This window comes from Malurus melanocephalus, unplaced genomic scaffold, assembly GCF_030028575.1.
Source record: "Malurus melanocephalus ecotype Western Australia unplaced genomic scaffold, MMel_1.1 scaffold_347, whole genome shotgun sequence".
NCBI classification, from domain to species: Eukaryota; Metazoa; Chordata; class Aves; order Passeriformes; family Maluridae; genus Malurus; species Malurus melanocephalus.
Genome location: NW_026623579.1, coordinates 386,124 through 408,431, shown reverse-complemented (window position 1 = coordinate 408,431; position 22,308 = coordinate 386,124). Strand labels below are relative to the sequence as shown.

General features: G+C 43.7%; 2 long non-coding RNA genes across 2 annotated transcripts; both read left to right on the top strand.

Moving 5' to 3' along the window:
• The first annotated feature begins 848 nt into the window (after positions 1-848).
• On the top strand, positions 849-12,444 carry LOC130580605 (uncharacterized). The gene is made up of 3 exons (XR_008966124.1): positions 849-2,441; positions 2,670-2,875; positions 11,112-12,444. It is a non-coding gene; the product is annotated as an uncharacterized LOC130580605 (long non-coding RNA).
• Positions 12,445-17,210: 4,766 nt separating this feature from the next.
• LOC130580606 (uncharacterized) lies at positions 17,211-22,058 on the top strand. The gene is made up of 3 exons (XR_008966125.1): positions 17,211-17,396; positions 19,127-19,445; positions 20,273-22,058. It is a non-coding gene; the product is annotated as an uncharacterized LOC130580606 (long non-coding RNA).
• The last annotated feature ends 250 nt before the right edge of the window (positions 22,059-22,308 follow it).

Here is a 22,308-nt window from a genome sequence, read left to right as displayed (position 1 = left end):
AGCGAGAGGAGAAGAGAGGATTAAGGAAAAGCCCTACTGGAACCCATCCTTTTGTTTTATGGCCGATGCAGCCTTTCCTCGACACACCAGCAAGAAACAAAGAATTGGAACCAAACGGAAGGGTCAGCGAGGAGGAGAGGATTGTCTGCAGCACCTCAACAAAGGCAGCAATGGCTTTTCCCTCTCCCCCACCACTCCCTCTCCGTTCCCCCTCGTCACACGATCCTACTTGGGAACATGTTATCAAGGACTGAGAATCAGGCCAGCGGCTGCTGATGTTAAAAGGACATGACATGTGCACAAGGCAGGGCATAGGGGCTGGCTGCACATGTTAAAGGCAAACACATCACAATCCAATTAGTAGAAATGGAGTGGGTGCGCTGGCTCTGGGAATTTTATTTTTTTTTTTTTTAAAGTAATACTTCTGCGCTTTTTCTATTGATTGGTTTTTTATTTTTGAAAGGAGTAATTCCCTTCTAGCTTCCCTTCCTCCTCTCCTCCCTCCTTCTCCCCACCTTCAATGCCTTCACCCCTGAGTTTTCACCTCACCAGAGGAACACGAGTTCAAAGGCAATTGGAGTAGAAATAAAAATAAAAACAAAATATTGCAAATGCGAAGCGTTCTCTGATCTCTTTTTGACCTTCCTGTGCAAAGGGCAATTTGTGCAAATCTACTGCAAACTCGTAAATCTTCAGTACTGGAAGGGATAAAAGCAATATATATTTCATTATTATTTCCTATATTTCATTAGAATTTAAACTGACTAGCTAAATGTGTGTCTATGCATGTATAGAGATTTCTCTTTGCTATATTTTTAAAATTGTTTTAAGTATGTCTCATCTTCCTTAACAGGTTACCTAGCCACCAGAATTTTTTATTAATTTATTGGAATGCATTTCCTGTAGTTTTCATTCACTATTTAAGAAAAAATGAAGGGAAAAAATTCCTAAAGGAAGAACAGGTTTTAAAATTCTGATACCTGAAAAGAACATGATTTTCATTACATTGGGCATGTTTTATTGAATGCAGAATTAAGGATACAGTCAGGATTCAATATCTGCTATGATGCATTCAGGTTCTGATACAATACTTTGCTATTGGGCGGTAATCTCCCTGCTTGTTTAGCTCCTAGTCCAGTTGAATAATTAAACTCATGTAAATTTGAGATTGTGCACAGTACCACTGAGAATAAGGGAGTTTCTTGTCTGCCTAAAGTACATTTCATTGTAAGTAGTTTGTTGGTTGAGAACCAAACTTTTATCTCAAGTCATTCTGCTCAAAGGTGTCCTTGCTCAGCAAATCTCTTTAAAATGTGCTCGGTTTTAAGCCCAAGTCCTGCTCTTAGGAGTGATTTTGGTAAGATGTGTGGTCATGAGGATGGTCTAAGGAAAAGGTCAAACAGCAGAGAAATCAGACAGGCTTTTCTTTGCATTCATGGTGGCAAATACACAGAATTGAGCGAGAGGAAAACAAAACCACGGGGAAAAGGAGAAGTTCAAATGAGGTAGGTGGACCTGCATGGGCATTCTCGCTTCCTTCCTTCCCACAGCTTCCTCTGTTCCTATAATCTCAGCACAGATGTTTCCTTTTTAATCCCTGGCTCCAGCTGGCAGAGCATCTCTGCTCTACCGTACTTAGTCGCAATTACTGCAGACATTAACTCTGCACATGCTTCGGAAATTGACTGCTTTTTCTTCCTTGGAAATGTTGCTCATCATCAGGTTTTTAACAGCCAGAAATAAAGGCCATTTGTGTAATGATGAATCCGATTCCCTTCAAGATTTGTAAGAGAGATAAAAGGCACAAGAAGCAGGCTTAAAACAATTGCTGGCATGGTGGAAAATTTGGATGTTGAATTTATAATACCTTGCTTCTCTAGTACAGAGAGTCTTCATCATGTGATAGAAAAGGAATGGGAAAGATGTCAAGCAGATGCCATATTCACCTGCCTGATGCTACTTTTCCAAATTAATCACAAGTGCTTGATTTATTTTGATTAGCAAAGCAGACACTCGGTACTCTAAGCGTGGGCTGTGTCTTCTTGTAGGTGAACTTCCATTTATTCATGGAGTAGGGGTTGATCAGAGTGTCAAAGCTGCAAAACCCTAAAGCCAGACCCACTCTTTTCCTTGCACCCAGGCACGAGGCTGGGTCATCCTTTTGTGGTGTGATGCTGCTGAAGTGCCACCAGAGTCTGATGTGACCCAGGCCAGATTTTAGTAGAAAAAAAAATCTTGGCCTGGGCTTGAACAACACGAAATCCTCCAGCTGCTGGATTCAGTGGTCCCAATTTACCCTGATTGTCCTGATTGTGTATTTTTTTTCTGTATTCAGCAACTTTCCTTTGGATGTAAAAGCAATCTGAGACAGCCACAGTGCCAGGGAAGGTGGGATGGATGGACAGAGGGGCAGTGAAGAACCTGGAACCCTCACCCATCAGGTAAGGTGGTTGATTTGCGTTGGTGAAAACCCCTAAATAATCTAATCAGAGTATACAAAATACATTTACAATTACCAGGAAACCCTTCAATTGTTCTGTTTGCTGTCTTTTTCTGCATGATGCTCATGGATTCAGCTTTTCTGCTCTTGAGGACTCTTGATTTATTGCACGAAAACCCCTTAATGAAGTCACTGCACTGCTCCCTTTGCTCTCCTCATTCCCCTGCAGCATTTGCTGAAATCTCTGGATGAATTCCCACTGCTTTCACCCCGTTCCTGTGGAGGAGGAGGATGGATGGCACGTCCAGCCTTCAGCTGGCTGCTGATATGACACGTACAGCTTCAGACATTTGTGTGAGCACCCAGAATAACTGGATGAAGTTGGCCACAACTGAGGTCATCTTGCCTATAAACCACCCAACCACTGCCCTGCAGGTAAGAAACTGGAACCCTGTGCTTATCTCTGCCAGTCAATGTTCTTAAACAAGCAGACCATTGCAGATCACAAAGATGTGCTGCTACAGACACAAAAAACCTTCCAAAGGCCCTGGAGAGCTTTCAGCCTGGATTCCTACTGCCTCTCAATCAGTAAGAAACATGGCATTGGTTTGACAATGGAAGTTCTAGGGCTGAAATGAGAAAGTTCTGGCAAATGGTAACAGCTCTGTATGCTCCTATGGAAAACTTGCACAGATGTGTGTACGGTTTTCCCAGGAATGGCCTGTAAAATCCAGATTATTGTATAAAAAGGAGAGGTTTATTCACACTGCATTGCCTAATACTCTCTGCAGCCTTAGTATTGTTATGGTCCATTGAAAGGGCACAATGCTGGAGTATTTTGGCTTTCTATTGAGTACATTCACTGATGGGGAGCAAGAAAGGAGAATGAGAAGAAGAAAACAAAACTGAAAGTGCTTGAGGACAATTCAACTTTGAAATTGTTTTCGTTAAATACAGGGAAAGTGCAAAATGAGCCCTCTTTGAAACTTGTTGGATAAAAGCTCTTATGAAAGCTTTCAGTATTTTTTTTTTCTGCTTTGGCTCCTCTTGCACTCTTCTAGGCTGGATGAAGTGTGTATGAAGGCATCACTGACATCAGCTATTGGAAAGTAAAGAAAACAGTAAGTGCAGCTTGGTTATTTCAGAGAAACTGTGCAAAAATCTACAGTATAAGTAAAGTAGGAAGAAAAGAGAAAGTTAATGATTTTTTTTTTTAGCTCTGTGACTTCTCTTTGATCATATTTCATGCAGCATGCACAATAATTCCACAAATAGTTTGATATCTATGAGAGGGGGAAAAAAAAAGATGGGGGCTTTTGCTTTGAGGGAGTGCTCTGCAGGAAGAACTTGTTTAAAAAAATAACCCACACATCCAAAACAAAGCCCTGCAGAGCTGTAGAAGTCACTTAGAAGAACTAAGAAAACTCCAGTGAGGTTAGATTCAATAAGACTTCTAGATTGCAATATTTAAAATTGGAAACCAGTTCCAGGTGACTCACAAAATAGTTGGGCTTGTGAGAACGAACATCAGCAAAAAACTGTAGCAATAGTCATATTCCTTGGAGGATGAAGGCACTTCAAAGCAATCTCTCCTCACCCTCCCAATTCTTCTAATTTAAACCATAGCAATGACCATTACAGTTATTTTTCTCTGTTAATGAAATTCTGCAAGCTTTTTGGCTTGAGCTTTTATTGCCTGATCTTTAGTAGGTAGCTTAAAAATGATTAAAAAGAGCTGATCTTCACTTACTTATTTCTTAATAAATACATTATGCTTCTTGCAGCGTGTTTGTCGCACATAAAATCAGCTAGGAAAAGGCTCTCAGCAACTGTGTGCAGCTAGTTAGATTCATAAAAAGTGTTCTCCAGCTTCTTTGAACTAATTTCCAGGATCTCCCAAGCCTGTTTGGTCTCTCAGCACCAGAGGATGTCGAGCAGTGGAGTTTGGAGCAGGGGTTCAGTGCAGACTCTTGATGTGCTCTCTCTCTAATGAGAGCTGGCTACTGTGGCAGAGTTGAACGAGAATTCAGTTGTGCTGGGAGCTAATGGGATTTATTTTTATTGCTGGGACGTGGGTGAACCTTGGAGTCCACTTTGGCTCCCAAGCCGTGTCAACCAGTCCTCCATGGTCCCTCTGCCTTTCCCAGCCCTTCCCCAGGATGGTTTTGCCTCCAGTCAATAATTCATCCATCACCTTGTGAGCTGCTCCAAGGAGGGCAATGGCTGATTCTGGGCCTCATTTCTGTGCCACACATATTTGAGGGATGATTTGTTTTTTGCTTCCTCTACTACGGCCCAAACCTCCAACAGTTTGGGCTCAAGTTTTGTTATTTTTATCTGACCTTGCGTAGCACACACCACAGTGCAGACTGTGGGGGTGACTGGGAGATAAAAGCACATTTCTAATCCAAACAGATACACAAATATAGCCTCAGCCTACGTTTCCCTCTTCCCAGCTGCCTTATGAGGAAGAGGAGCTGGCTCAGAGAAGAGATCCTCCCTAAATCAGAAAGGCTGGTGTAAGCAACAGGGGAAATGGAAAATAAAGCCTATTTTTTTTTCTTTCTGTTTTTGAGATATTTATGAGAAGGCAAAAACCTCTTTGTATCAGCTCATAATTCCAAATAATTCTCACATAATTTTGGTGGGTGGTTCTGGATGTTGGCTACTTGGTTCAGTTTGGAACGAGGGACCCGGTGATTTGGTTTTGTTGCCTAAATCAACTTGATGTTTAGATTCATGTTTCTTGAACTGATAGTTTTGTTATGAATTTAAGCTGGCTTCTCACAAACACTCCTAAATAATTGATATGTTTTCCTAGGGAAACAGCCAACTTGCATGTCTCAAAGTATTTGCAAGCCCCAAATTTATATTAAGATCTGAATTGGAATCGACATTTCCCCACACAGTGTTTGTCCGTCTCCATTGTGTTTATAGGCAGAGGTTATGTTTTTGGCAAGTTGACATTTAATATTTTTTTTTCTGTAGTTCACTCCAAAAGGAACGAAAATTGGCTCAGATTATGAATTCAAATGGAGTTTTTCCAAGTGCCTATATTATAAGTTCCCTTTCACCATCTGAAAACTGAGCTAATGCTCCTTTTAGTACTGCTAAACTCTCATGATTACAAAGCTGGTAAATATTTTTCATGAAGTTACACTCGTCAATCCCATGTTATCGCTAAATGGAGTTTAGAAGTGAGGAAAAGGAGAGCCAAGAGACAACCTGAAATGTATTTGTCCCAAAGGAGCATGAAAAATATGTACCAATGTGTCTTCTCACCTACTAAGACAATGTAAAAATGAAATTTTAATGTAAACCAAACAGTACAAAACTGGTGGCTCTATGCCAGCCAGCAAACTAACTCCAGAACCACTTAAAATCAGACTTCCCCCTGGCACAAGAGAATTCTGCTGCCCCACAGCCCCTTACTCAAAACTGTAGGGAGGAAAATGAAAAAAAGAAAAAAGGGGAAAATAAAAAGAAAAGGAAAAGCCTTTAAGGTCAGCTAGTCCAGGCATGCTGCTGACAATGTTTTCACATCCATGAGTGCTTTGTCCACTCTACTTCACCTCCATCACTGGGGCTTCCATTCACTCTCAGGAGAGATCATTCCATTTATTTGTTATGAGTTGACCGTATGGATTTTTTTTTAAGTTTTGTTTTTATTTTCATTGACAAACCAAGCAGTAAAGATTGGGTTGCCAGGCCCAAACTTCTCCACAGTACAGTTTGGGTTTTTTTTTTTTTTTTTCATTTGCTGAGAATGGGAAAAAGCTTTCAAAGTAGAATCACCTCCCCCTTGCTGCTCACCATCACGAAACCCTGACTACAGAAGCATCTCATTCATCCCCTGAAGTGTAATCTCTTGAGAACTCAGAAATACTCCATAACCTGAAAACACTCTTTGTTTTGAAGGATGAGAAATAATGGACTGCTTCCACAGTAGGTAAAAGGCAGGGTTTTGTCTTGAATTAGTGTCAGCTTTTACTAGGACATGGGGTTTTATATGTATTTCTGAGCTAGACACGTGTTGTGATCCTGTGTTATGTTCTCTGCTGCTTCAGCTCTGCCACTAAGCAGAGTCTGTTTGTTTTGGGGTCCACTTTGCAGCATCAGAGAGTTTTGAGCCTGATTCTGGTTTTGTTTTTTTTTTTTTTACACCACTGCTCTGAATCAGTTGCTCTCAGCGAGATGATGGATATCAGCACGAAGCAGAGGTGGGTTAGTTGGACCCCATGCACTTTGCACTTCAGGAAGGAATCAAATTTGGCCTCCCAACTTTCACCTTTGGTTATAGGCAAGCAGCATGGAGCTTTTCAAAGGAAAGCAGTTGCAGGGAGGCTTTGTGGGGGACAAAATGCAGCCCGGCTGTGCTCTGCCTGTGAATTTGCAGGCTGCTGTGCTAGGCATCCAGCTCTTTGTACTAACAGGAGTGCTAATATGATGTATTAAATGTCACACCAGCATCGCTGGGTATGCATATCTCTCCTGTTGTACTGCCTGTTTATGCTTATTCAGCTCTTTGAATAATTTAACACATTTCATACTCCAAATTACCCACAACAGTTTGACGGGGCTGCTGGCAGTTTACTTGAAACACTCAGTGTTAGGTCAAAGCAGGGCCCAAGCATCTGCTAAATAGAAGGACATTTCATACTTAGCAAGGCATAATTAGATGTATTCCTGCACACTTTTCTTTAAAAAAATAGGTAAATCCGTGCTGATCCCGGTGATACCATGGAAATAGGGGCTGTACTGAATGCTGCCATGAACAGCCCAACACCAGGAATGATTGGGGCTGAAGAGAAATCATTCTGGAGACCAGCAGTTTTTGTGGGCCAAGCAAGATGAAACCAAGCAGGATAGCACAGCTGTGTCAGGGTGCCAGTCACGCTGTTTCAGAGCAGAGGTGTTGATTTCCTTGGTGGAGTTAGGCTGGAATCAGGGATTGGGGCAGCTTCATCCAAGCAGTGCAATACTCTTCATGCATTTATCCAAAATTTGACTGAGAGCAGCAATCCACTGGCTGGGTAATGAACCTGGAGCACATGGAGCAAACAGACAGGGCCCTGCACTCATCCACACCCTGTGCTGCTGGAACCAGAGGTGCCCATCGTGGGTGTACACTGTGAATTCTCCCTCTCTGTCCTTAATTAGCTCAGGCTCTGGCACCGAGAACATTTCAGCTGGATGGGTACAGAAGAGATTTGGGAGTAAAGAAAGCGGGACATGGTTCTTGGCTGGACAGCTGGGGCTGGGAATCCTGCTCAGATTAAAGCAAGTGGTCTCCCATAAATGCTGCTGTGGTGTGGATTAAATTAGGAAGGAGACACAGAGCTGAGGGAGACAAAGTGCCTGGAGCTTCATAGATGTGCCTTTCTGGGTCTGGGGTGTGTTCAGCCACTAGGGCTGTCATCCCTTTGTGTTTTCATTGTGAGGAGGATGCAGAAGCAGCATTTCTTTGGTGGGGTGAAGCTGTGTGATGTGTGATGTCCACACTGGAGTTTTTTAACTTGACAGGGGCAGCCCAGCAGTAGATGAGTGGACTTGTCATGGTGCTGCTCAGAATAGTTTTGGCAGGAGGTTGGGAACTGCTGGATGCCTGTGGCTCTGAGCCATGGGGCACTGATCTCCCCCAGGGCCACCCAAAGCTCCATCAGCGCCTCTCCTCACTCCCCTGCTCACACAGAAACCAGAGGAGGGACAGCATGGCGAAAAAAAGAGTGTTTTCAGTTAAGACTTTCAAAACCTCATCCCTCAGAGTGCATCAGGTGGGAGGAATCTCTGCGCAGCCCAGCAGCTCACCCAGGGCCCCACAAAGTGATGATGCAGGGCACAGGCAGAGGAGATATTTGCCAAGTGACAGCAGGGCTCTGATTGAGTGAACCTCCCAGGTCCAAAGCCCCGTGCTGCTCGGGAGGATATGCTGAAAATCTTTCTCAGGGATTTGCACATCCTTACAACAACTAAGGGTCTGTAATGAAATGTTTGCTTATCATCCATTTAACCTGCTTCGGAGCAGGCTGAACCTGCATGGTAACCCCGGGTCAAAACTATTTTGGATAGCTGAAACTCATGATAAACACATGCTTTTGAAGGTTAGAAAGCCATCAGTGGGAGACATCAGATTCGCTTCTTTATTATTAGAAGGGGAGAAAATCCAGGAGTGTTCGGAGCAGCAAGTTTTGTATAAAACATGAAAAGCAGATGGGGGGAGGTGGCAGAAGGAAGGAGGAATCTTTTTTGATACCAAACAACATTGCTTCTGCAGCAAATCCTTTTTTCCTTGTAATTTAAGATTGTGCTTGAAATAAGGAGCCAGCTGCACCCGGGGGGAGCAGAGGGCAGCCTGTCCTTTTGGGTGCTTGATTGGCTCTTTGCTGTGTACCTGATAATTACTGGGGCTGCCAGGAATCCACTTGTGCTGCTTGAACAGCGTCGTGTCCACAGCAGCCCTGTTGGGTCTGAGATCCCCAAAAGTGGGAGAGAAGATTGGCACAGAGCACAAGCCTTTACTGATAAGTGAATTATGACTTTGCCTAAACTTCAGTCCAGCTGGATCTGCTAATGCTCTGCGCCCACCGAGGGGCTTTCAGCTGCGTTAAGCAAGCTAGATTAAGGCATTTCACTTAGAAAATGCATCTTTATTTCTCAGGTGCACACAGAAATCCTGCTGCTCTCTCTGTGGGATGGGAGGAATCCCAAAGCATGATCCTGAGTGCAGTCTTGTGGATGTTGCTTTTAACATCATCATCATCATCATCCAAGTGCTGTACTGGTCAGGGGGGATGGGAGGAGATGGGGACATGGGGCGAGATGGGGAGATGTTGGGGTCTCTCTTCACACCCTCCTGCTCCCAGCCACATCTGCCTGCCTGAGCACTGCCTAGGGAAGCCAGAAACACTCTCACTGCTTTTTCAGACAAATCTCCATCCACGTGTGCACGTGTGCCTGCACAAACACACACACAGAAGAAAAAGGCACAGATCCATCCCTCAGAATCACATTCCTTTGAAGCCACCTGTCTCTCAACAGTTTTCTGTATAATGAGCAGAGCTCTGCACTGTAACTTTTCCCTTTGTCCCCAGTGCCAGTTGTACAATTCCCAACCCAACAAACATTGCACCCTTGCAGAACTCCTGCTCAGCCCCACAGTGCTGTTGTACCAGGTTTTTTTTTGCCATAGCAGCCGCCTACAGGAATGATCAGCAAAGCAACAGCAAACAAGGATTCTTCCACTGGGAGGACTCTGAGTTTCCTCTCTTCCCAGGACCTCCACGCTAAGTGGGCTCAGTTTCCAAGTGAAAAGATCCTGTTTTTCCTCATTTCCCCTAATGGTCAGAGATGGCAAACTCCCTCTGGGATCTGTGCATTCAGCTTTGTTCCTTCTCCCTCCCCTGCTGTCGCCAGTAATTAAAACTGAGCGAAAAAACCGAACATGCTATTTTTTGAATAGATATTTGAAATTTAAAGTGGAAAAAAAAAAGTTGTGAAACTTGTCAGATCMATGATTTGACACATATTATTTAGCTGGCTCTAAATATTCTGGAGTGAGAACTTAGTTAACAACTTGTTAACAAAGCATAATTCGGAATAAAACCCAGCTCTCTCTTTGCTAGCTACATTTGCAATATGGAGCTGGTTCTAATAACTCTGTCTCTTAAATACCAATGTATTTCTCCTGCAGTTTCTTGGAGTTTTTGCCACTGTGGTGCACAGAACTGTGATGGAAACAAAATACAGAGGCAGCATCCACCAAATCTTGGATGTCAAGGTAGTGCTGAGCACCTTGATGTGAGTAACTTGTCTGAGTCAATGCAGGACACTGGTGCTGGGGAGCTCTGGCCTGTCAGCACTTAAAAAAATGGGTTAATCCTTTTAATTAGCCACTTGAGGATGAATGACAGATGAAGAGCAATTTCTGTGAGGAGAAACATAAATACAGGTAATTTTTCTAAGGCCTGTGTTGTAGTTTACTCTCTCTGGCCATGTTACTATGTCTTGCTCTATCTTTGGGTTTCTTTTAAAGACTACTTTTTAATGAGGGATAAACAGGCCTGTTTTCCCCCTGAAGTGCATCCCTTACACCCTCACACCTGTAAACAATGGATTTTTCCACATGAAATGAAAGGGCAACCACATCCTGCTACCAGTTTTGACTCTATAGAGTGGTGTAGCATATAATCTCCATTACTTTTCCTGTGATTTGTAAGTGACTGTTGCTAGGTAATGCCTTTTCCACTAAGCATCAGTGAGCTAATGTGAGGGCTTCGAGAATGTTTCATTATGTAATTAAGGCTTTGGTGGTGCTGATTTCTACTTTACAAAAGTCTCGTATCTTTTTCACGGGAGCAAAGAAAGTTTTTATGGCATTACACATAAGGACACAAAAAGCATCCTTGAAGCCAGACTAATATTTTACTAATGTGATTGATTTTTTGTTTTTAATTATTTGTTACACACAGCTATCAGCCACCCATCACAATGGCATCTAGCTAGGCTGTATGTTGTTTGGGTGGAAAACATGACAAATGCATGGAACACATGACCCGTTGGAAGTATCACTGGATCCCAAATATCTCTCTGGACTCCATAATCCATTAAACAAATGTGGTCCCTTTGTTCTGACATCTGGACACTTAGTCTAACAGTGACCTTTGCTTCCCAGGGACAGGACTGGGATGCAGAAGAGCTTCTTCAAGAGGATGTGACTGTTTTGACTGAACATTAGAGAGGAAATTTCCCCAGGATCTTCAGACACGTGAGCCTCGAGGTACTGTGAGTTCTGTTTCAAGGAGGAGATGAAGAAAGGGGTGGAGGACATGTAAGTGAGAAGATAACACAAAACAAAAACAAAGCACAGAATATGACGGTAAGAGTTTTTATTTTCGCGAGCTTCACGCTAAATATCAAGATCAGTAACTGCCATTGGAGGGGGAACGTTTGGCCATCACAATGCACAGGACTGTGATGCACAAAGCAACCCTGATGCAAATTTACTTAGCATCAAGGATCCCTAGCAAAAAAAAAAAAACAAAAAAAAAAAAAAAAAAAAAAAAAAAAAAAAAAAAAAAAAAGGAAGCAAGAAAAAAAACTTTACAAGGCAGCTTTGATCGGCCCTGGCACTGCGTGTGAAAGTCTAGCTCAGTTCTAAGACTGCCAGGGTAAGTGAAAGAAGAGCCTTTGTAATTTTTGTCTTACAATTATGTCACTCAGCCCCGTCGCCTCCATTCTCCCCATGCAATTTGTAAGGGACGACAAGTCATTCAAAGCACCTCTGTTTACAGAGAGCCCCGGTAACACAACACCAGGGCCGGGCAGATTCCGTGAACCGCAGACCCCGCGCTGACAGACGGGATTGTTTGATGGGCGCCGTGGGTGAGGCTGGAGGGGAAGAGCGGCAGCAGAACGGGACACGGGTTTTTCTGAGCTCGGAGGTCATGTCAGCAGCCAGAGCAGCATTCAGGGTTTTTCTATTGCGCTGTTATCTCGGTGCTGGCGATGAAGTTTTAATTGGGAAGGGTGAGCGTGATTCTGCTCTCCTCCCACGCAGCTCTACAGATGCTGCTGCTTCCAGGGGTAGGATTTTGGGGTCTGCTCGCTCCCCACCAGCAGAGAGGAGAAATGATGAGGTGGGGATTGCTGCACTGGTGAGGAGTGTCTCCTGCAGATAGTGCTGATCTGATGAGGAAACCAAAATGATATGTCTGGAGGTACAAATGCCTTGCACACAATGGATGTGGCACAGACAGCAGCATAAGTCTCCCCTCCGCACTGATAATACAGCTTAACCCAATCCAATCTATTCCTGTGTCATGGAAAGTTTTAGGATTCTCTGCTGGAGACATCTACTATCACGTTGGTGATAAAATGCATTTCATTTCCATACTGTAATTAAAAACTCCAGCAAAAAGCAGCCCACTAGAAAACGAGGAAAAACCCCCGTGATCTATTGCCTGAAAGCCACTCAATAGCAATTAGCAAATATCAGTTTTCCTCTTGCTGTATGGGCTTCCTGATACTGCAAATCTAGTTTGCAAAAAAATAGTTTGGCTATTGGAAAGCTAACAAATATTTATCAGGTGCCTCAAAGCATCTGGGACCCTGGTTATAGGATCCCTCGTATTTGAGGGCCGAAAAAACAAAGAGCAAGAGAAGAGTCCCCATCTAACACTCTCACAAAGTAACTAGGAGACAATTGGCAACAGATGAATACCCAGAGAGGCAGAGGCCACGCTGGGAATGATTATAGCAGAACTGTCAGCATGAAAGGCAGGGCTCATGAAATACCTTTAATCACTGGCGATTATTCTTTTCCTGGGAAATCATCTCTTCCCCACCCCTGCAATATCTGGCAGGATCTGGCAGGATGCATCCTAAGGTGCTGTGCTCTGGCAGGAGACCACCCTCCATCCTTGTCTCCATCAGGTGAGAGACGAGAGATTTTCAAACCTGTTACGAGTCAGATGGAAGCAAGGGATAGATCCCCAGGATCCTGGCCCTGGGTTTCTCACCCTGAAGCAGCAGACAACGCTGTCATTCAGAACAGCAAGTTCCCATTCGCAGTTATTTGTCATGTTAATTACTACAGACAAATTTCTCCTTCATCTCAATCGTGCAGGTCAAAGCGGAAAAGTTTAGCACTTCAGAACATCAAACTTTGCTTTCATCTGAGTGCGGGACATCATTCTGAAATTCCTTTTGATCATGAAGGAGGAAAAAAAAAAAAGAAAGGAAGACAATTTGAAAGTTTGCTCTTGACAGGAGTTGTAATTTCTTTGTTAAAATCAAGGGAAAAGGAGTCTCTCTTGTCTAGAGCTGGTTGTGTTCATAAACTCAACAGAGCAGGAAACCCATGAGCAAGAGCCACGCACAAATATTGACAAATATTGTCATTTCCTTCCGTATCAGTGCAGGATCCTCATGGTATCATTCCCACTTCATTAATTTCACTCCGAGCTGTCAGCTCTGCCAGATCCCTGTGTGCTGTGCAGGAAATCACCCCTGGCTCAAGCCCCACCACTTCTCCCAAAAAGTGGCTGCATGTCACGCCTGCGGCTCGCTGCACAGCGCACCTACGCGCTCCCACGTCAGCTGCAATCTCTGTCGTGCTCACGCCAACATTCCGCCACTATCTGGCATTTCACGAGCTCGGTGTTTATTGCACAAAGCTGCAAAACCCTAACGAGGTTTATCAGCTTTTACAAAGCATCTCTGTCCAGTGGGGTGTGATGTGCTGGGTGTAATTTCCGAGCGAACCAGGTAGAGGGGGGCTTCAAAGGAATGTTTCGTATCGCTTTAAATTAATCAAGAAATCGAATGTCTGCAAAGCCTCTGAGTTCCTGCAGGTGAGGTGGGCACCCAGAGCAGCCTTTCAGTCAAATAAAATCTTCTCATTGTTACTGATGTGGCGATTATGGCCCTGGAAGGAGCGGTGGTGTGGTGAGGGGAGAGGGACTCACACAGGGTGTCTGGGGGCACATCAGGTCAGCCAGCCTCAGTTTACCTGCTGTCGAGGCAGAAATCACCACAGGCACTGAATTTATTTCAGAAAGCGCAATTAACCGTGCGAGTTATAAACATTTTCCTCTGAAATTTTGAAAGATTGTGGTATTGGCATGAGGAATATTGGTAACCTGCTTCGCTGCCAGACCAGCCCTTGTATCTAGGACTAAAGCAGGCACCAAAAAGCTTGAAAAGAGACTTGCAGTATGTGTATTTCTGAGTATCTGCATGCCCCTGGGTATGTAGCACCCCACCACTACCCCTTTCCTGCTCATCAGGCACAAGTGTGACACACTGATGTGGGTGGAATTTGATTGAGAAATGAGCTAGTGTTTGTATTGTCATCACAGAGCTCTCTGAAAGCATGAAGTCGGGCTGAAAGAATCAGAATGTTTAAAATGAATGCTATTTTTTCCTTTTCTTCTGTGTTTTTTCGTTCTTCAGTCTGCATTCACGTCACTTGTGTAAGGTGGTGTTGGGATATTCTTTTATAACAAGACCTCACAAATTCTTGTTCTCTCTTTCATTTAATTCCATGATATTGAGAGTCAGGCTGATAATTTTAATGTCTTCAGGTAATTCCTTAACTACTGTGTAGTTTTATAGTTCCATTGACTCCAGCTGAGATGTTACGCTATGCACCAACCCACTCTGTGTCCCCCGATACCTGGAATTTATAAGAATAAAACCAGCCAAAGTTTGTGTGAGGAGCCCAGCAAGGTATCCCCTGCCAGGGAAACATTTGAAATGGCTGGAGAACAGGATGGGAGATCTTACAGATTTATAGAAGGAAAAATGATTAATTAATTGTATTTAAAAAATTCAACGCTTTTTTAGTTCTCCTTTTCAATGCACAGCTGTGAACGCATCCCCTCGTGCCAGTAAGTGCCTCAGAGACATCAGGGTGTCCATTTAAGCCACTCTTTGCACCTATAAACCACGGTAAATTTTTCCATTCTTTTTTTTTTTTTAACCTCCAGGACCATTTTTGCTGAGTTTTTTTACAGCCAGTGAGTTCCAAGTGCTTCTGACTTGGATCACAGAAGTGAGTTTCCTGCCTCCGTGAGTGACTCATGTTCTAACCTCGGTCAGGCCGCTTCCGTGGTGTTGTTGTTCTCTGTTTCTTGGTCTTTAAAATGCATATTTTGTTCCCCTCACAATTCTGACATTGTAACATCTTTCTGGCTCTAGCAACAGTCTGTATCATTTTAGATATACATTATCTCGTACAAAAATACCCGCCCACATCTCATACCCTGAAAAATCACAGTAGCCAAAACTCCAAATTTAGAGTGAAAAATGTAGAGCTGTGCAGACAAGAGGACATTTTTTTTTTTTTTTCCAAATGCGAGCCGATAGCCTTTTCCTCTCTAAATAGTTTGGGCTATCAGAAATTTTGAGTATTTAAATTTACAACTGAGGCTCCTGCTGGGAGCTCCTGGATTGCTGGACCACCCAGCAGGCAGAGTTGTACTTCAGGGGTGATTTTGCTTTGCCAGGGGTGAGGATGGATTTCCAAGAGCTGGATACTGATGTTCTTTCCCTCTTGGTCCTGTCCCATCCCCTACATCCCCCCTTCCTTCTCCCCACAGCAGGATTTCACTTGATGTTGCCTCACCTCCAAAAACTGAGGAAGAAGTGGCAGCAAAACCAGAAAAAAACAATTTTCCTGCTGCATTTTATCCTGGCTATCCAAACATTTCTAGCAGCTAAAAACCAGCAGCCACCAGGAGATCCCTTCTCTGGACCTGTAATCCTGGGCTGGGAAAAACCCTGTTCAGATGCAGACATCAGTGGATCGTTGTGCAGTCATCAGTGGGTCTTTCTGCCATCCTGTTCATCCCCTCTCCCTTCCCACCTCTCACCTTCCAAAGCAGGTTTACATCAAAAGTAATCCCACCTTTTTTGTTTGTTTGGTTGTTTGTTTTTGTTGTTGTTGGTTTTTTTGTTTCATTTTTTTTTGTTGTTAATCTTAAAGGTTTTTGAGAGACCTGCGAGGAGAGAATCAGTTAAGGAAAAACCGAGTAAAATCCAGTTTTGCTGCATTTTGAGAGGAAATGAACTGGTGTGTTTTGAAGCGTTCCCACAAGGCTCAGATTTTAGAGCACGATGAATCACTCTCTGAGATGCCTGCTCCTTCTCCTCTGCCTGTACCAGGTGCCCAGGCAGGGCTGTGGGCTTGGTGAGGGTCCAGCCGTGCTCCTGGCAGGCAGGACCTGGTGTTTCCCAAGGATGAGTCCATCCAGACCTCTCCTGACATGTCCAGCAGGGTTGCCCTCACCCTCTTTGGCCACTTCAAACCCCTCCAGCCTATCTATGGAACACTCTGTGGACATCCAGTAAAAGTTATCCCCCTTTATAAAGGTTAAATGAAACCAATTCATGGCAAATAGAGATCATTCTTGTTTACCAAAGCATCTTCACCCTGAGCTGCCATCATCCTGATCCTCTGCACTGTGGTGGCATCAAAGGGCACCTGGCATTTTCTGGGGCTTGGATATTCCATGGCTCACTATGAGGAGCAGAGAATGGAGCTGAAGGTCCCTCACAGAGAAAACCCTGGCTCTGGATCCACGAATAAACCCCCTTTATCCAGCTTGCTGACGTCTGTGCTGTCTCAAGCCTGGGCACAGACCTGAGCTGGCACAGGAGGAATAGTCTGGAAGGCAGAAAAGGACACATATCATGCCTTTACTTTGTAGAGCAATCTCGATATTTTGTATGTACTTATTGCTCTGAGTTCATCTCCCTTTCCCACCTGTACTTACACTGTCTTTTTTCTGAGCCTTGTTATTATTTCTATTGAGCAATCTTCAGCCGAACTGGGAGATCTCACAGTGACTCACTTACTTGAACATTATTGCCTAGTTCTTTACACAAGACAGATTGGATATGAATGAGATCTCTTGTCCTCATGAGCATTATATTTATTTCACAAGACATTTTCTTCAGAACTCTCCCTGCAATAAATTATGTGGTATATTTATTTCTTTTCTTCTACCATGCTATAGCTCTGTCCCTTTTTTTGTTGTTTCTCATTTTTCAGACACTTCTTCTTCTATGATCTGCTGTTGTTGTTTTCTGTTTTTTTCTTCTCACAATCTCTTAGCTGTATCCTTGGAATTTTTTTTTCCCTTGTGCATTTTTTAGCACAGTGCATGTATTCGATGTACTCAAAATGAGAGCTTGAGATAAGTATTTAAAGTAACAAAATGATTTCCCTCTCTTATCTTTCAGATGCTGTGTAATGACGAGGAAAAAAAATAAAAGCAGGTGAAGTGTTTTAAATTAGGTATATAACTGTAAGGAACACAATCGTACGCATCATTTTCTGATCTTCATAATGTCAGCTAAATGAAAGATTTTGGAGGTGCTTTGCTTCTAAAGAAATACCCAGATGGATTTTAGCAGCTGCATTTGGGGAGAGCCCAGTGTAACCCAAGTAAAGGTGAGTATATTCAGGGTGGATGGAATGGGGCACAGAGGTAGCACGTGTCCGTGGTATTTACAGGGGTCCCATCTGAGGTCTCAATGTACATCACCATGGTCCCTTCTGCTTCCCAACCCTCCTGCCTGACCTGTCCACCCCTCTCAACCTTTTCACTGCCCCATTGCTTGGTGGAGGTGTGTTGGAAGTCTGCACTTTGCTCAGTTGTGGCCTTTCTGAGGGTCAGTGCTGGAGAGAATGACGGTTTGAACAAAAACTGAAATGTATATGATCCGGTGGGTGGTTTTGAAATCCAGGTACCGACTGGAATTTCAATATTGCTGAACCATGTTTAGCTACTGAGGATGAGTTTTTCACTTCAAGGCTACTTTACCGTCTTATGTCTGAAACTAGAATTAAACTCCTTTACCTGGAGTGCAGTCCCACACTAGGACAAGTCATTCAGGCAGTGGTGGAATTCCTCTCCTTGGAAACTGTCAGGGCTCACCTACACAAAAGCATCCCCGGTCTGATCTGGTGTCGATATTAATGAAGCTCCAAGAAGAAGGAGGCTGGCCTAGAAAGCTCCAGAGGTCACTGTCAAATGTTTGGGGTTTTTTTTTTTTTTTTCCCTATGATCTTACAGTTCTGGTAAGTGTGTTACAGTAAAATAACCAGATGGACTTTTTTTGGAAGTATAGAACAGATACCCTGAGGGCAGCAAACAGTATGTGGAGAAGATGCCATGGGTGGGGGTGGGGAGAAAGACACTTATTTCCATTTATGAGTTATAGAACCAGGACTCCTACAAGGAGTTGAGAAATTTGTCTTGATCTGGAGATGAGAAAAAAAACCACTTCTTATCTTTTTGCACTAAGGCTGCCTGGCTTGTGATCCTCACCCTGTCTCGAGAAGGGTGTGCAGTGTTTTGAACGTTGGGGTCGGGCTGGTTCCTGCTCTGTCTCATCAGTCTGGTGCCCATATCTTTGCAGAAGGGATTAAATGTGCCTTGTGGTTATATTAAAGGGCAGAGAGGAGGCGAGGAGCCTGAGAATGGGGTGTCTGCTGCTGGGGGAGAGGGAGGGAAGGGCAGCCAAAGCTCACTGCTGTCCCCAAGGCTGATGCAGGGAGCTCTGTGGTGAGACCTGAGCCTTGCTTCCCCTGTGCACAGGGCCAGATCTGCAGGAGAGGGGTGCAGGGGTAGTTTTGGACAGGGTGAGATGGACTGACTGTGTGCCCAGGATCCCCACCATGGGTCTGTTTGGCAGCCAGGGTTCTGAGCTAAGGACACCCAACCCTGAGATGTGTTGTGTGAAAGCCTAATCTCACCCTTGGGATGAGCCAGTGTCTTTTCTTCCCTTTTCTGTACACATTCCTCTTGCTAGGTCAGCCAAAACCTTCTGCTGTCACTAAAACTGATGGGTTTTTTTGTGTAAAACGAGATTTTTTGCACTCATCAAGGCCAGCTCTGGCTGCTCTGCCAGTAGATGTCCCTGCACGCTTGGCTGCAGTGGATGTGCTGTGCCTTTTCCTGGGAAAACTGACTTCCAGCACGCTGAACTTCACAAAATTCCTGTTGGGTATTTGTTCATATGGATTTTAATTTTTCTTCCTCTCATTTGGGCTTCTGGTTTAAAATTTAATCAATCTCCACAAATATAAAAGCTGAAATTAAAAAGAAAGATCATTATTTTATTGCAAAGCAGCCTTTTCACAACCTTTAAATGTTTTTGTGTTTATTTATCAAACAGAGCACTGACAACAGACAAAGTCCCTGAACCATTTTACCCTGCTCTGTCCTTCACTCCTGCTCTGCACCACTCATTCAAATAACTTCCACATTTTTTCCCTTCCTTGGACTGCAGCATTTTTTTTGAAGCAGACATTGCTTTGGTGCACTGACTTGAACAAAACAAGACAAAATGAAACCAAATAATGCTGAGCACCAGGTACTCACTGCTTGGTAGGAGTCACTTGGCAATTTTACAGATGCTGAGAGTCTCAACCTTCAGCCTGCAAGGTTTTTCCTGTAATATGAGAATTTATCAGCTGGCTTTCAGAGCCACATAGGTGAGTTTTAAGTGTTTTCCGCAGCGCTCTGTGCTCTGTATTATAATCCTGCAATTACATATTTGCATGCCCGCTGAATTAGCGCTGGAAAGTTATCTTCAAAAGTGCAAAGCCTTTCGCTGCTGCTCTTCCTGGGAATGCAGGGGTGATAATTGTTACGGAGGAGAATTACCTTTGCACGCTATTGATTTTGTGCCCTGCTGCCTGTCATCGTTCCTGGGTGGGTTTTTCCAGGCTCAGGACAGGGAGCAGCTGCGACTCATGGGGGGCACCAGTGACCCACCCCGACATCCTTTCCTTCCACCTTTGAAGCTAAAGGCTTCAAAAAGCTGGGAGCCACAGCCTTGGAGTGGGGAACAGCTCAATGGATTGGTGGAATAGAAGTATTTATTGATTTAAGAGCAGTCTTTTCTTTTGCCTCGCTTTTGTCTTCTAAGGGAACTTTCTTTTAAATTTATGTCCCACATTGTCACATCAGGAGGAAAATACATGAGAAATGTTTTGTTATTTCAAATTTATCACCTATTACGTCAGCTGGCATTGTGGACTCACAATATGTAATGCTTCATAAATTATGAAAAATAAATGTTTTATGGGCATGCTACACACTCTGTTTGAAAACCGTTGAGCTGGGGAGACTCGGTGACCCCCGTACAAATTAATGTGCACATGATTTTCATTATTGCAGCTCAGATAGGAAGTTTGAGCATCTTTATATATTTATTTAAAGGAAAACGAGGACAGAAGTTGCTTGAATACAGTTAGTCTTTTCTGGCAAGAAGCAGGTATCGTTTAACCCAGCTCATAACCTATTGCTTCCCTCACAGTCATTGTTATTCCAGGCCAAAGCTTAAACTCAAAATCAGAGCTGCGAGGACTTAGCGTGAGCTTCCAGAGGTCAAACCCTGCAGTCTTTAGCCAGGCAAACTAAACCTCGGAGCCGGTAGGATTTTGTCTGCGCAGGGACTGCGGCGTTTGCAGAGCACGAGCCAGGCTCCTGCAGAAGCCAAGGCAGGGAAGGAAGGATATTCCTGCCCAGAATTCCAGCCCTGCCTGCCCTGAGCATGATGGAGAGCCACAATCAAATCAGAGCCGCCCATCCCAGCTGTCAAGGGCCTCGCCAGGAAGGGAATTTTGACCTGAGGGTACGGGGGATCTCAGCATCCTTACGGAACACGGCATCCTCCAGCACGGAACCGCCGGAATCCGAGGGGAACGTCCTCACCCGCCTGCATGGGGAAGTTGTCATCCCATTTTCTGAGGAGCAGAAGTTCTCTCCACCTCATCCCATTTTCTGAGGAGCAGAAATTCTCTCCACCTCATCCCATTTTCTGAGGAGCAGAAGTTCTCTCCACCATGTGTTGCATGGGAGGCGCGTCTTTGTGGGGAGAGGGCACGGTGACGGTACCAGCAACCATGAAGCACTCACGGTATTTTTTTTTACACAGATTTTTTTTTTCTCCCCTCTCCTCGCACCCAAATATTTCTGGTTTTTTGCAGAGAGGGGGGTCAGGTGTTGAAGGTCTCCCCTGGATGGTTTTTACACTGCTGTGTTTCTAATAAAGCCATCAAGAGCGCTACCAGGAGTGCCCTGCGTGGTTTTGAGCAATATAAGTCACTGCTTCAGAGGACTCTCTTAACTTGGGGCTGGATGCACTCAAAAATCATCCAAGTTATTCTCTCCTAATTCAAGTCAGCTGAGGCATCAAAATGTCGGGCAGATGGACAGGATCTGCAGCCAGCCTGTTTTCTGCTGTTACTCACATTGCAGTCAAAACTTACGAGACTTTTATTGTAATTGTTTTTTATTTAATCAGTGGTATTTTGAGAATTTAACCTTTATGTAAGCATACTAAAGGAGATTCCTGTGTGCTTTCTAGTGTAAGAGATTGTGCTCTAAGGATCCTAACTTACCCTAAACTGCATTAAACGGTGTACTTATCTTAAAATCGTTGTTTTTCTTTTTTCCTTTCCTTTTCTTTCTCCTCATATGTCTGTAAAGAATAACTGAATTTATAGACAGTGGTTAAGGACAGTCACTATCACAGTTGCTTGGTCAAGAAAGCAAAATTATTTGTATTTGTTGTATTTTCTCGGACTTATTAACTTCAATTGTGCTCCGTGTTAGGGAGACGCGAGAGAACAGATAAATAAGCAAAGTACGACCCAAGTTCATACTTTCTCTTTTATTTTTGCTGTGGCTTTTGCAGTCGAGGAGAGCCTCTGCCTCTCTCCTCCAGTGGATGGCAGTTGAGTACCACGGAACGGAGCAGAGCTGACTTGCACCTCATTGTAACTCTCTCAAGGAGGCAACCGCTGATTGGAATTAGCTGTGCTTTGCCTGTGCGAAATATCGCTCAGAAATACCTGAAGAATTGGAAAAGGAAGAAATGGAAGGCTTTTCAATTTAAACTGCTTTGTTAGCAGAGCAGGAGCTGATCTAAAAGTTTGCTTCAGCAGCTGGGGGTGGGGGGAAAAGAGTCTCATATCCATACACAAGTTTTCAAGTGTTCCTTTTTATATGTTAATCTGAATTTTCAGTACATGGATGCTAATGAAGAAAAGTTCCTGATTTTCATTTTGTTTCCTGACCTCCACAGTCTTTATGTTTTAATACTATACTCATAAATTCAGCGCGAAGAGTAATTTTTAAAGGCAAATTTTCCTGTCTTGAAGTCTCATCTGTACCAGAAAGAATAGGACAATTCCCAGGGACTGGGGTTGTGATGTGAATTTAATCATCATTGAAACTGTGACTAGTTTTTGAAATGTTCCCCTAAAAGAAAAGTTTAAAACAAACGTTCCAATCAGAAACAGAAACCTCACCATGTTCCTCTTAAAAACGGGTCTCCTCCAACTCCTC